This window comes from Bison bison, unplaced genomic scaffold (assembly GCF_000754665.1).
Source record: "Bison bison bison isolate TAMUID 2011002044 unplaced genomic scaffold, Bison_UMD1.0 scf7180017864124, whole genome shotgun sequence".
Classification (NCBI taxonomy): domain Eukaryota; kingdom Metazoa; phylum Chordata; class Mammalia; order Artiodactyla; family Bovidae; genus Bison; species Bison bison.
In genome coordinates this window covers 621,710-632,723 of record NW_011494696.1, presented here as the reverse complement: position 1 = coordinate 632,723, position 11,014 = coordinate 621,710, and positions in this window count along the sequence as shown.

Below are 11,014 nucleotides of genomic sequence, written 5' to 3'. Positions count from 1 at the left end.
GGACAGGAGGGGTTGCATGGTTGTAGTAAAGTAGAAGAAAAATAATTATGAAAGGGGATGGGAAGGACGCGGACTGGGAGGGGTACAGAGGGATATCACAGGCCCTGGAAATTGATTCCCTTATAGCCACCTGAGCCCCTTCCCATCTGAAGGACACCATCTAGAGAAAAGGTGAAGGAAAGCAAATCCTCTGTGTTGAGAACTTCAAAAACTCTCAGCGTGAACTGCTCATCCTAAAGCCTTAGGAGACTGGAGCAGGCTCTAGCATGACTTTCTAGATGATCAAGCCCCAATTTGACTTTCTGTTTGGAAAAGAATTTACTGTTGGCTCCAGTCAATGCCTGAGAATAGACCCCAACCTTCCCTTTCATAGAGTATTTTTTTTTTAATTTAAACTTTTTATTTTCTAATGGAGTATAACCGATTAACAATGTTGTGATAACTTCAGGTGAATAGGGAAGGGACTGAATCATATATATACAGGTATCCATTCTCCCCCAAACTCCCCTTCCACCCAGGCTGCCACATAACACTGAGCAGAGTTCCGTGTGCTATACAGCAGGTCCTTGCTGGTATCTATTTAAATACAGCAGTGTGTACACCCCAAACTTCCTAGCTATCTCTTCTCCCTGTCCTTTCCCTTGGTAACCATAAGTTCATTCCATAGAGGATTTATTTTAAAAAGCTACAATTGTAAATCCTTTCTCCACCCCTTTGAGATGTGCATGTATCTCCCCCCACCTGGCAGTCTCTCTCAAGGACCGAGGGCCATTCCTTCGAGTGTGATCATTAGGAAGGAGGAGGCCTCTGTCCCTGTCTCTGGGAGGGTAGAAGCTCAACACTGTAACTGCCAGTCTAATCACAGGATGCTGACCGACCCTCTTACTTGCTGCAGGTATTTTTTCACTTCCTAGATTCTGCTATAGCCCCTTGAGCCCCTAAACTCATTCTGTGAACCACACAGTACCCTTGAGCAAATCCACGTGGAACCCAGTTGACACTGGACTCCCTCCCTAGTGCAGGAGTCATCACTGAACAAAATCTGTATCACCACCAGTGTCTGGCTTTGCTTTTCTTATGACTGATAGTGTATATGTCCCTTCCCCCGGCAGAACCACTGATCTACTACTGTGATCAACATTGATCAATTGCTCTTCAAGGGACCTGAGTCCAGATGGGGCCTGAGATCCCTTCTGCAGAGTGTTCTGGGCCAGTGGACCCCGACCCGCCCGTCCAGCCCAGATCAGTCACTGGGTTTCACTGGTCAGTTGCTCCCATGGGAGCCCCCTTCACTTCTCAGCAGGACAGATGGAAGTCCCTGTATGTTATGGAAAGTGCCTCCCATTTTAGAGGGGAGGAGCAAGCACCCTGACATTTTGGGACCTGGACCAAACCTCAGAGAGCCTTTAAGATCACCTAGTGGAGAAACGTCACTGTTTAGCAAAAGTGGAAATGTGGGACCTGGAGGCTTTGCATGGGCCATGAAGCTAGTTAGATCCATCAGTCACTTCCATCTCAAATAGCCCTGACGACTGCAGACAAATGTTGACTGATCTAACAGTGAGCCCCCATCTGCTCTCTAAGCCCATCAGTTTGTCTCAGCAGATCCTCAAAATCAGTGGTAGGAGGCCCAAGAGGTTATTGCCAGTGGGCCTGGGAGCCAGCAACAAACTGTATACAGTTGGGACTTTTTCCTGTTGGTCCAGTGGTTATGACTCTGTGCTCCCAGTGCAGGGGCACAGGCTCCATCCCTGGTTGGGGAGCTAGGATCCCGAATGCTGAGGGGCACAGCTGAAAAAAAAAAAAAAAAAGCTGTATATGGTAAAAATATAGGCTGAGACTTCCTCTCTTTTGAAATGTGGCTGTGTCCCTCTCCAATGAAGATCTAAGGCTGTCTTGCTGTAGATTCTGGAAATCCTGCGCCTGGGAACCCTTCCCAGATGAGATAAGCCTGTGGGAAATGCAGCAAATGTTCAGTGACAATCCTACTAAGGCAGGGGCATGGACTGCTTGACCCTGTGAACCCCATTGGAGCCTTGATTTCTAGCCTGGGGACTTCCTTTGAAACCCTTCGAATTATGCATAATTGGGTGCAAGGGATTAGATCTCATGGGCCCCTGGGGGAAGGGTGGGGTAGAAGCCTCTGAGCTGAAGAAAGCTGATTACAGAGACTCTCACTCTATTTAAAGCTCAAGAAAAAGAAAGTGGGAAGAGAAATGCAAAAGGCAAGTAATCTTCAGGTGCGTCAGAGATGGTGTCCTGTGCGGGGAGAGGCTGGGTTGCTGGGAAAAGGTCTGGAAATGTCTGTGTACAGAGGCTCATACCGTGTGGGGGCTGGGTGGTGATACTCGTGTGAAACAGAAAACATCCTAAATGCTATCAAAAGGAGATGGCTCCATCTGGCATGGCACGCCCATAAGGGCGGGCTCTCAGGGGAAGGAGGTTCAGCTAGAGTTATGGGAGTGGGGAGATGATCCCAGCATTTTAATGAGCTAGAAAATGAATTTTAAAAAGTATTTGTAGGGAGGCCCCATTTATGTATCATCACACACACACACACACACACAATGTGAAGGCATCTGAAACTGTCAGGAGACAGAATCAGGCCCAGCTTCATGGGTGTGTGGGACCCCTGCAGGACCCCTGCAGGACCCCTGCAGGACCCCACACTCAGAAAGCTCCAGTGCACAAAGTAAACTCATGTACACAACAACTTTCCAGACGTAAAATTTGCAGACAGCAAAATGTACCCATTGTAGTGGACAGTTGAGTTTTAACAAATGTAACCACCACAATCAAGATACAGAACCTCTCAAAAAAAAAAAAAGTTACAGAACATATCCCTTGCCCCAGAAAACTCCCTCCTGCACTGCACAATCACACCCTGCACCCCAGCCCCAGGCAACCTCTGATCAACTTTCTGTTGCAGACTTCTTTTGTCATTTCCAGAATTCTGAAACAATGAAATTGTACAGCATGCATTTGTGTTTCTCCTCTCTTCCCTCGGTGCCATATTCAGAGATTCATCAGGTGGTTGTACGGCTGAATTTTTTTGGTTCTTTTTTTGCTGTTGTGAAATATGGATACACCCCAGTTTGTCTCTTGTTGATGGATATTTGGGTGGTTTCCAGTTTGAGGATTTTATGAGCACCACTGCTATGAAGATTTGTGCTCAAGCCATGTCTGGACATATGCTTTCATTTCTCTTGAGTAAATACCTAGAAATATAATTCTTGAGTTGAGTTAGATGCGTGTTTAACTGGATAAGAAATTGTCAAACCATTTCCAACCTGCTTGTCCTCTGTTTATAACTCCGCCAAACCTAGAGGGGTGAAATGGGATGGAGGTAAGGGGGAGGGAACATGTGTATATTTATGGTTGCTTCACATTGTTGTATGGCAGAAGCCAACACAATATTGTAAAGCAATTATACTCCAATTAAAAAATATTTTAAAATTTTAAACACGTTAAATTTTCAAATCCTATGTTCATATGTTATCCTTTATCCTCCAGTCCAACAAATATATTACAGAGTATTCAAAAAAGTCTAGAAATGCATGTGAAAGAGTGATAACGTTTTGCACATTTTTTCAGATTAACCATTGGACCCATTGCTTCAAATCTAGAAGTATTTCATGAGAAAAAGTGTCTAGAGGTCAAAGAGAACAGTTTGGAAATAACTAACCATGGTTTGAAGTAAGTTTATCCTGTTTCCTGAGTTTGGGGGCACCAAAATGCAAAAATAACGGAAAGGGTCACCTAAATTTTTCAGGCATTTTATAATAGTGGTGGTGGTTTACTTCCTGACTAAAAAAGTTACTTATTTGTTGTATAAAATTTGGAAAATACGGACAAGAATAAAAATATAGTTCAAAATTCAAATCATCATAATGCTAGTCAGAATACCCGCCTATGTATTTTGTTAGTTGCAATTTTTATCTTATATTAACGTCCTAAAACAGCTCCTATTTACAAAAGCATTACTTCCTCATAGCAAAAATTTTAAAATAAAATATTGGTTGTAAAACAGAAATAAGAGGCTCCTCCCCAAAGTCATCATGTTGCTGTGCATCTTTTGAAATTTTTTCCACAACTGTTCAGTCCTTTAAACACACACACATATAGAACACTGTGTGCTTTTAAAAACATAGAATTTAAACATTCACAGTGTTTTACAACTTGCTTTTTATGCCTAATAATATGATATTAAATATTCTTAGAAAACAAAGTTTCTGATGTCCATGTAATACTCTCTGTAATATAGATGCACCTTAATTTACTACGGTTGTACACTTTGATCCCCATTTGTATCTGTGTGCATGTGTGTGTGATGGCACGGCTATGATAAACATCCTTGTCAGTTTAAACTCGGCTGCATCTTGGATTCATTGCTTAGGATAAAGACCAAGGATTTCTAGATCAAATTACATGAATTTTTTTAATCATTAAAAAAATACTATCAAATTATTGGGACTTTCTTGGCTGTTCAGTGGTTAAGACTTCACTTCCCAATGAAGGGGTTTCAGGTTCCATTTCTGGTCAGGAAGCTAAGATCCCACATGCCTTGTGGCCAAAAAACCAAAACATAAAACAGAAGTAACGTAACAAATTCAATAAAGTCTTTTAAAATGGTCCACATCAAAAAAACTTCAAAAAAATTTTTTTTCCACCAAAATGTTTCAGCTAGTTTTTCCTTCAATGGGCCAAAACACAGCTTAACTATTCTAAAATATTTAAGTTATTTCAGAATGAAAACTTATTTCTCATTGTTGAATTAATCTGCCTGCTCATGACTATTAGGGAGGTAGGTTTTTTTTTCAATATACTTATTGGCTATTTCTATCTTTTCTTTTGTAAATTGCTTATGTTTGCACCTATTTTTCCACTAGGGTCTTATCTTTTTTTCTTACAGAAATATAAAAGTATTTTAATACTTAGCTGAATTCCCAGCATTTATAACAGTGCCCAACAGTTGCAAGCATTCAGTACATGTTAAATGAATAAATAACTAGGAATACTAACTCTTCTTCCTATATGATAAAAATATGTGCTCTAACTTACCAAAGACATTAAATTTTTGCTCGTGATGCTTTTTGATTTATATAACTTTAAAATCTACTTTTCTTTTGTAGCTTCCCTTCATTATTTTGGGTTTATTAAGTCCTTCTTTCATCCTTAAATCAGATAACATTGGCCTACATTATCTTTAGTTCTATTTTTATGCAATGCTAAGAGCTTAATATCTGGAAAGACAAGTTTTCTTTCACCTCTCCTATTTTTCAAAAATTTCTTAGTAATTCTCATCAGTTCATCCTTTAGGTAAACTTTAAAACTACTTAAATCCACCCTCCCTTTTACCACACACACCAATACCATATGGGTTTAGGAAGAATTGCCTTGGTCTCTAAGTTACAATACTTGGCTTTTCCCTCCAGTACTTCCGGATACCTTTGCACTGGGATGCAAAGACATCTGAAATATGGGGATGCCTTTGTAAAGGAAGGGATGCAGGAAGTTATGAAGCTAATTTTCGATGACCCCACAGTGCCTCAGAGCTTTGCACCAGCCTCCTGATTTACAGACCTCTAGTAGCTCAGATGATTAGTTTAGTGTGTGTGTGCATGTTCAGTCGCTTCAGTGGTGTCTGTCTCTTTGCAACCCTATGGGCTGTAGCCCACCGGGCTCCTCTGTCCATGGGATTTTCCAGGCAAGAATACTAGAGTGGGTTGCCGTATCCTCCTCCAGGGGATCTTCCTGACCCAGGGATTGAACCCAAGTCTCCTGCATTGGCAGGAGGGTTCTTTACCACTGGGCCACCTGGGAAGCCCACTTAGTTTAGTAAATAATTTTAAAAGAGTTGCCATGTCGATGAGACTGGGATCAAACTCCCCCTTACTTTGAACTGGAGTGTAAATGGCTAGGTTGCTTTTCAAAGCAATAACTTTTAAAAGGAAATAGGTACTGAGGTTGCACCAACGCCTGTACTTTTTTGATCCCAGAAACGAGGAGACCCACATTTAAGAACTGCTAAGAATATAGTGTAGACAATAAGCATACATGCACCAGGATGTCCTTCACCATGTGTGTTATGAGGAAACACTAGAACTAGATATACGACATCTGGAAAAACCAATGAGTAAATTCTGGTATGCAGATCAGATTGAATGGTATGCAGTTTTCAGAAGTGATTCTTCTTATAAATCCCAGCAAGATACACAGCAAACCATCGCCTGTGACACTCTGGATGGTAGGAGTGGATGGGATTGGCTTTTATCTTTCTAGTTTTAAAACAGTTTTCCAAGTTTTCTGCTATGAACATGTATTTCTTGGTAACTTTAAACGTCGATTTTACAAGAGCAATTAGCTGTTTTCAAAATGAACGTATGCATCTTTTTTTATCACAACAAATCTACATATTGAAAGCAACAAAAGTTGAATGCTGCACACAACTTTAGAAGAAAGTAAAAATAATCTAAAATCAAGGTAATCACCTGTTACATTTTGTTGGACAATAACAAACACAAAATGCAGGCTTGCAAAGAGCTTCTTTCTCTCATCAATATGTCACAGACATCCTTACACATTAATAAAAGTCTATCTACCTCATTCCTTTTTAATGGTCTGCATTAAAATGTTTCCACCCATACATCTGGCTGTAAGGATGTACCGTCATTCATTTAACCGATCCCCTAGTGATGCACATTGAGGCAGTTTGCAATATTTCACTTAGTGATTATTGTATCTGTGAGTGGGCTGCACCAGGTGGGAGTCAGCCTCCGGGCTAGTGGTCTTATTTACTGTTAGTTCACTATCCCTGTCTGGGCCTCAGCCTCCTTTTCCCTTTGTAAGATGAGAATGTAGGGACATTGGGGAGAACCCTGGGATGTCTCCAGCTGTAGCATTCTCTGACTTCTTGAGGTGGCAACCGATTTTTCAAGGATAGGAAGTGTCTGGTGTCATTTAGAATAAATGGCACAGCTAAGAAGAGTGTTCCTTTCTCAAATGATACTGTGAAAGCCCTCAAATACCAGGCAGGCTTAAACAGTACCTTTGTCCTGATCTGCAGGGTGACTAGAAGGTGACTTTCCAGGACACCTCGGGCTGGGAATACATAGGAAAGCAGCTTTGCCTTCACCACTGAGAAAGTACAGCCATGCAGGCACCGGCTTTTCTCTCAGTCACCTGGTTCTCTTTTTCTACGCATTGCTGTCAGAGTCCTGCCTTTTTCTTAACTATGACTTTTTATTGACCCACAAACACATTAGGATGTCTTAGGTTCCATGTTTGCTCTGCAGCAAACCTCTCCATGATCTACCTGCCAGCAGCACCATACCCTCCACACAATGCTCTTAAAATGGGCTTCTTTTTAGGAAAAAACTTCTTGTTATGTATCAAATGGACTTCATCTCAGCACTCTAGCTCTCACCCCACAGCATCAAAAACAAACTTAACTGGAGAAAACTATAATCCAGCTGTAATTCAAAAAGATACATGCACCCCTTAGTTCACAGCAACACTACTCACAATAGATTAGACAACGAGACAATCTGACTGTCCATCAGCCGATGAATGGATGAAGAAGATGCGCTGCATATACACAACGGACTACTACTCAGCCAGAAAAAGGAAAGAAAAAGCGCCATTTGCAGCAGCATGGATGGGCCTAGAGTTTATCCTACCAAGTGAGGTAGGTCAGACAGAGAAAGACACGCCACATTCTATCACTTATACGTGTGGAATCTAAATATGACACAAATGAACCTATTGATGAGACAGAAATAGACTCCCACACAGAGAACAGACTTGTGGTCGCCAAGGAGAAGGGAGGTGGGAGAAGGACGCCGCGAGTGTAGGGTGAGCAGATGCAAACGATCACATAGGAAGGATAAGCACCAGGGTCCCCCTGTAGAGCACAGGGAACTGTATTCAACATCCTGTGATAAACCACATGGAAAAGATTAGAAGAATGGGTATATAAAACTGAATCACCTTGCTGTGCAGCAGAAATTAACACACGTTGTAAACCAACTCTACTTCCATTTAAAACAAACAGACTTAACTGAGCACTACCATGTGCCAGACACTGTTCTAAGCACATTGTCCTCATCGCTTCATTTCAGAGGACTAGGCAGTTCCTGAAGGCAGTTAGGGGAAATCTTTGTCGAGAAGCCCAGCTTTTAACAGTATTTCTGACTTTAGAAACTAAGCTCAGCAGGACCTAATCTTCTGATACATAAATCCCTGCTGAAACGATAATTATATCCAGCCATTTATAAATATCTCTCACAGGCATTAATTTACTTTGAATCCTGAAGAACTGCTTTCCCTGAACTGTGCTTTGGGGAAACCTTCCAGCCTTGAGGGATTTCATAAGAAAATCTCCATGAAACTTGCTGCTGATTGCTCATACTGACGATGAGAATGTCCTTTAAGACAGCAGAGAGAGTCCTCAGGTGGCTGCTTTTACCACTTTCAGAAGCAAACCAGTGCCCCACCACCTACGAAATGGATAGACCTTTTGGTACAGTGCGTCCTGTGGACGACTTTCGCACCAAATTCAGCTCATTTTCTATTCTTATTTTCCTATCCTCCAGATTTCTCTTATTATTTTTTATCCTGTTTCCTTTAATGCATTGCTGCCTCATACCCTTGGTGGAACGAGAAGAGGAATAGGTAAATGGTGGAAGTCAGAAACAGGAAAAGGACTGGTCCTCAGACTCTGAGCCCCTTCCCCACATTTGATGACTAAGGGCACCTGAGAGGGGTGGTCACCCTGATGAGCTGGTCTGAGTCATCCCATCCTTGCCACTGCAGAACAAAGTGCCTCATTGGCCCTTTCCACGCCTTCTTCAACTGTTCCACACTGTGTTCTTAATCATCAAAGCAAACTCATATTCCCTGCCCCCCATCCCAGGTAAAGGGGACAACGACATTAAATTAAAATTGCCCTTGAATGAAAACTAATTCAAAATAAAGATATATGCACCCCAGTGTTCACAGCAGCAGCACCATGTGCAATAGCACAGACATGGAAGTAACTTAAACGTCCATTGATAGATGAATGGATAAAGATGTGGTCCATACATACAATGGAATATTACTCAGCCAAAAAAAAGAGAATGAAATAATGTTATTTGCAGCAGTGTGGATAGACCTAGAGATTATCATGTAAAGTGAAGTAAGTCAGACAGAGAAAGACAAATATATACCATACCACTGACATGTGGAATTCTAAAAAATGATACAAATCAACTTATTTACAAAACAGAAACAGGTGAACGGACATTGAAAACAAATTTATGGTTACCAAGGGGGAAAGAGGGAGGGATAAATTAGGAGTTTGGGATTAACAGATACATGCCTCTGTAGAAAATAAACAACAAGGACCTACCGTACAGCACAGGGACCTATATTCTACATCTGGTAATAGTGTATAATGGAAAATAATCTGAAAAAATATATATGACTGAATCACTTTGCTGCACACCTGAAACTAACACAGGAATGTAAACCAACTATACTTCAATAAAACGTCAAGCGCCTGAAACTAAACTAAAATAAAATTGTCTTTGACATGCTGTTTCCTGGGATCAGAACTCTAAATGAGCAGCCTATCAGGGCCCAAAGAAACAGAAAATCTGAGTTAAAAAGCAAAACAAAAGAAACAAAACCCTCCCCCGTCTATAGTTCCCACACTCATGGCCAGGCAGGAGCCAGAAATTCACCAGACCCTGTAAAACATCAGCTTCCCTCTGGTCATCAAATTTTGCACTTGCTGTCTCTCCACCTGGCACCCTATTCCCCCAGCCTCTATCCCAGGTAAGGTCCCAGGGAGCCCACCACACCTTCCTGACCCAGCCAGGCCCTGGGGGCCACTCTCTTGCAGGCTCAGCACAGTTGGGTAGGTACTTGCTCCCAGTCCCCCAACCCCCACCTGCAGGCCCAGCCTCCAGCGGAGCTGAGTGAGCTGCCTGCTCTTCAACCACTAGGCTGGTTTCAACCAACTTCACATAAAGCTATCTGCTTGTCTGCACGCACCCTTTCCTCTTAAGTTTCAGCCGAAGCTGTAATTAATGACCTAGAGACAATCATCAGAATGAAGCAAGTCAGAAAGAGAAAAAAAAATCATATATTAATGCATACACGTGGAATCTAGAAAAATGGTATAGATGATCTTATTTGCAAAGCAGAAATAGAGACACAGTCATCAAGAACAAACATATGGACTCCAAAGAGGAAAGGAGGTGGGTGGGATGAATTGGGAAACTGAGATGGACACATTTACACTATTGGTACTATGTATAAAATAGATAACTAATGAGAACCTACTGTACTGAGAACTCTACTCAGTGCTCTGTGGTGACCTAAATGGGAAAGTGTTAGTCGCTCAGTCGTCTCTGACTCTGCAACCCTATGGACTGTAGCCCGCCAGGTTCCTCTGTCCATGGAATTCTCCAGGCAAGAATACTGGAGTGGATAGCCATTCTCTTCTCCAGTGGATCTTCCCAATCCAGGGATTAAACCCAACTCTCTTGCATTGCAGGCAGATTCTTTACCATCTGAACCATCAGGGAAGCCTCCCCAAAGAGTGGATATAGTTGATTCATTTTGCTATACAGCAAAAACTAACACAACATAGTAAAGCAACTAAGCTTCAAAAAAAAAAAAAAAGACTTAGTCTTGGCAAAGAGTGTGACGGTAAACTCCCCACACTAAGTGCCCATGTGGTTCAAGTTAAGATGAACTCCAGTGCCCAGGCCAAACAGCAAAAACCAAGGCTTATAAAGAAACACTCCTAAATATCAGGTGTACCAGAAAAATATTTATTTTCTCATTCCACTGATGTCTACTGAGCGCGCACGCACTCTGAACCTTGAGCTAGTTATTTCACCTGCCTCAGCCGCTCATGCCTTATCTGGTGAAATAGAGATAACAATGGTGCCCATCCCACACTGTGAAGCAGCTCTTTATTTTCCTTCTCTGTGTCTGTTTCCTCATCTCCCCGGAGTCGTTG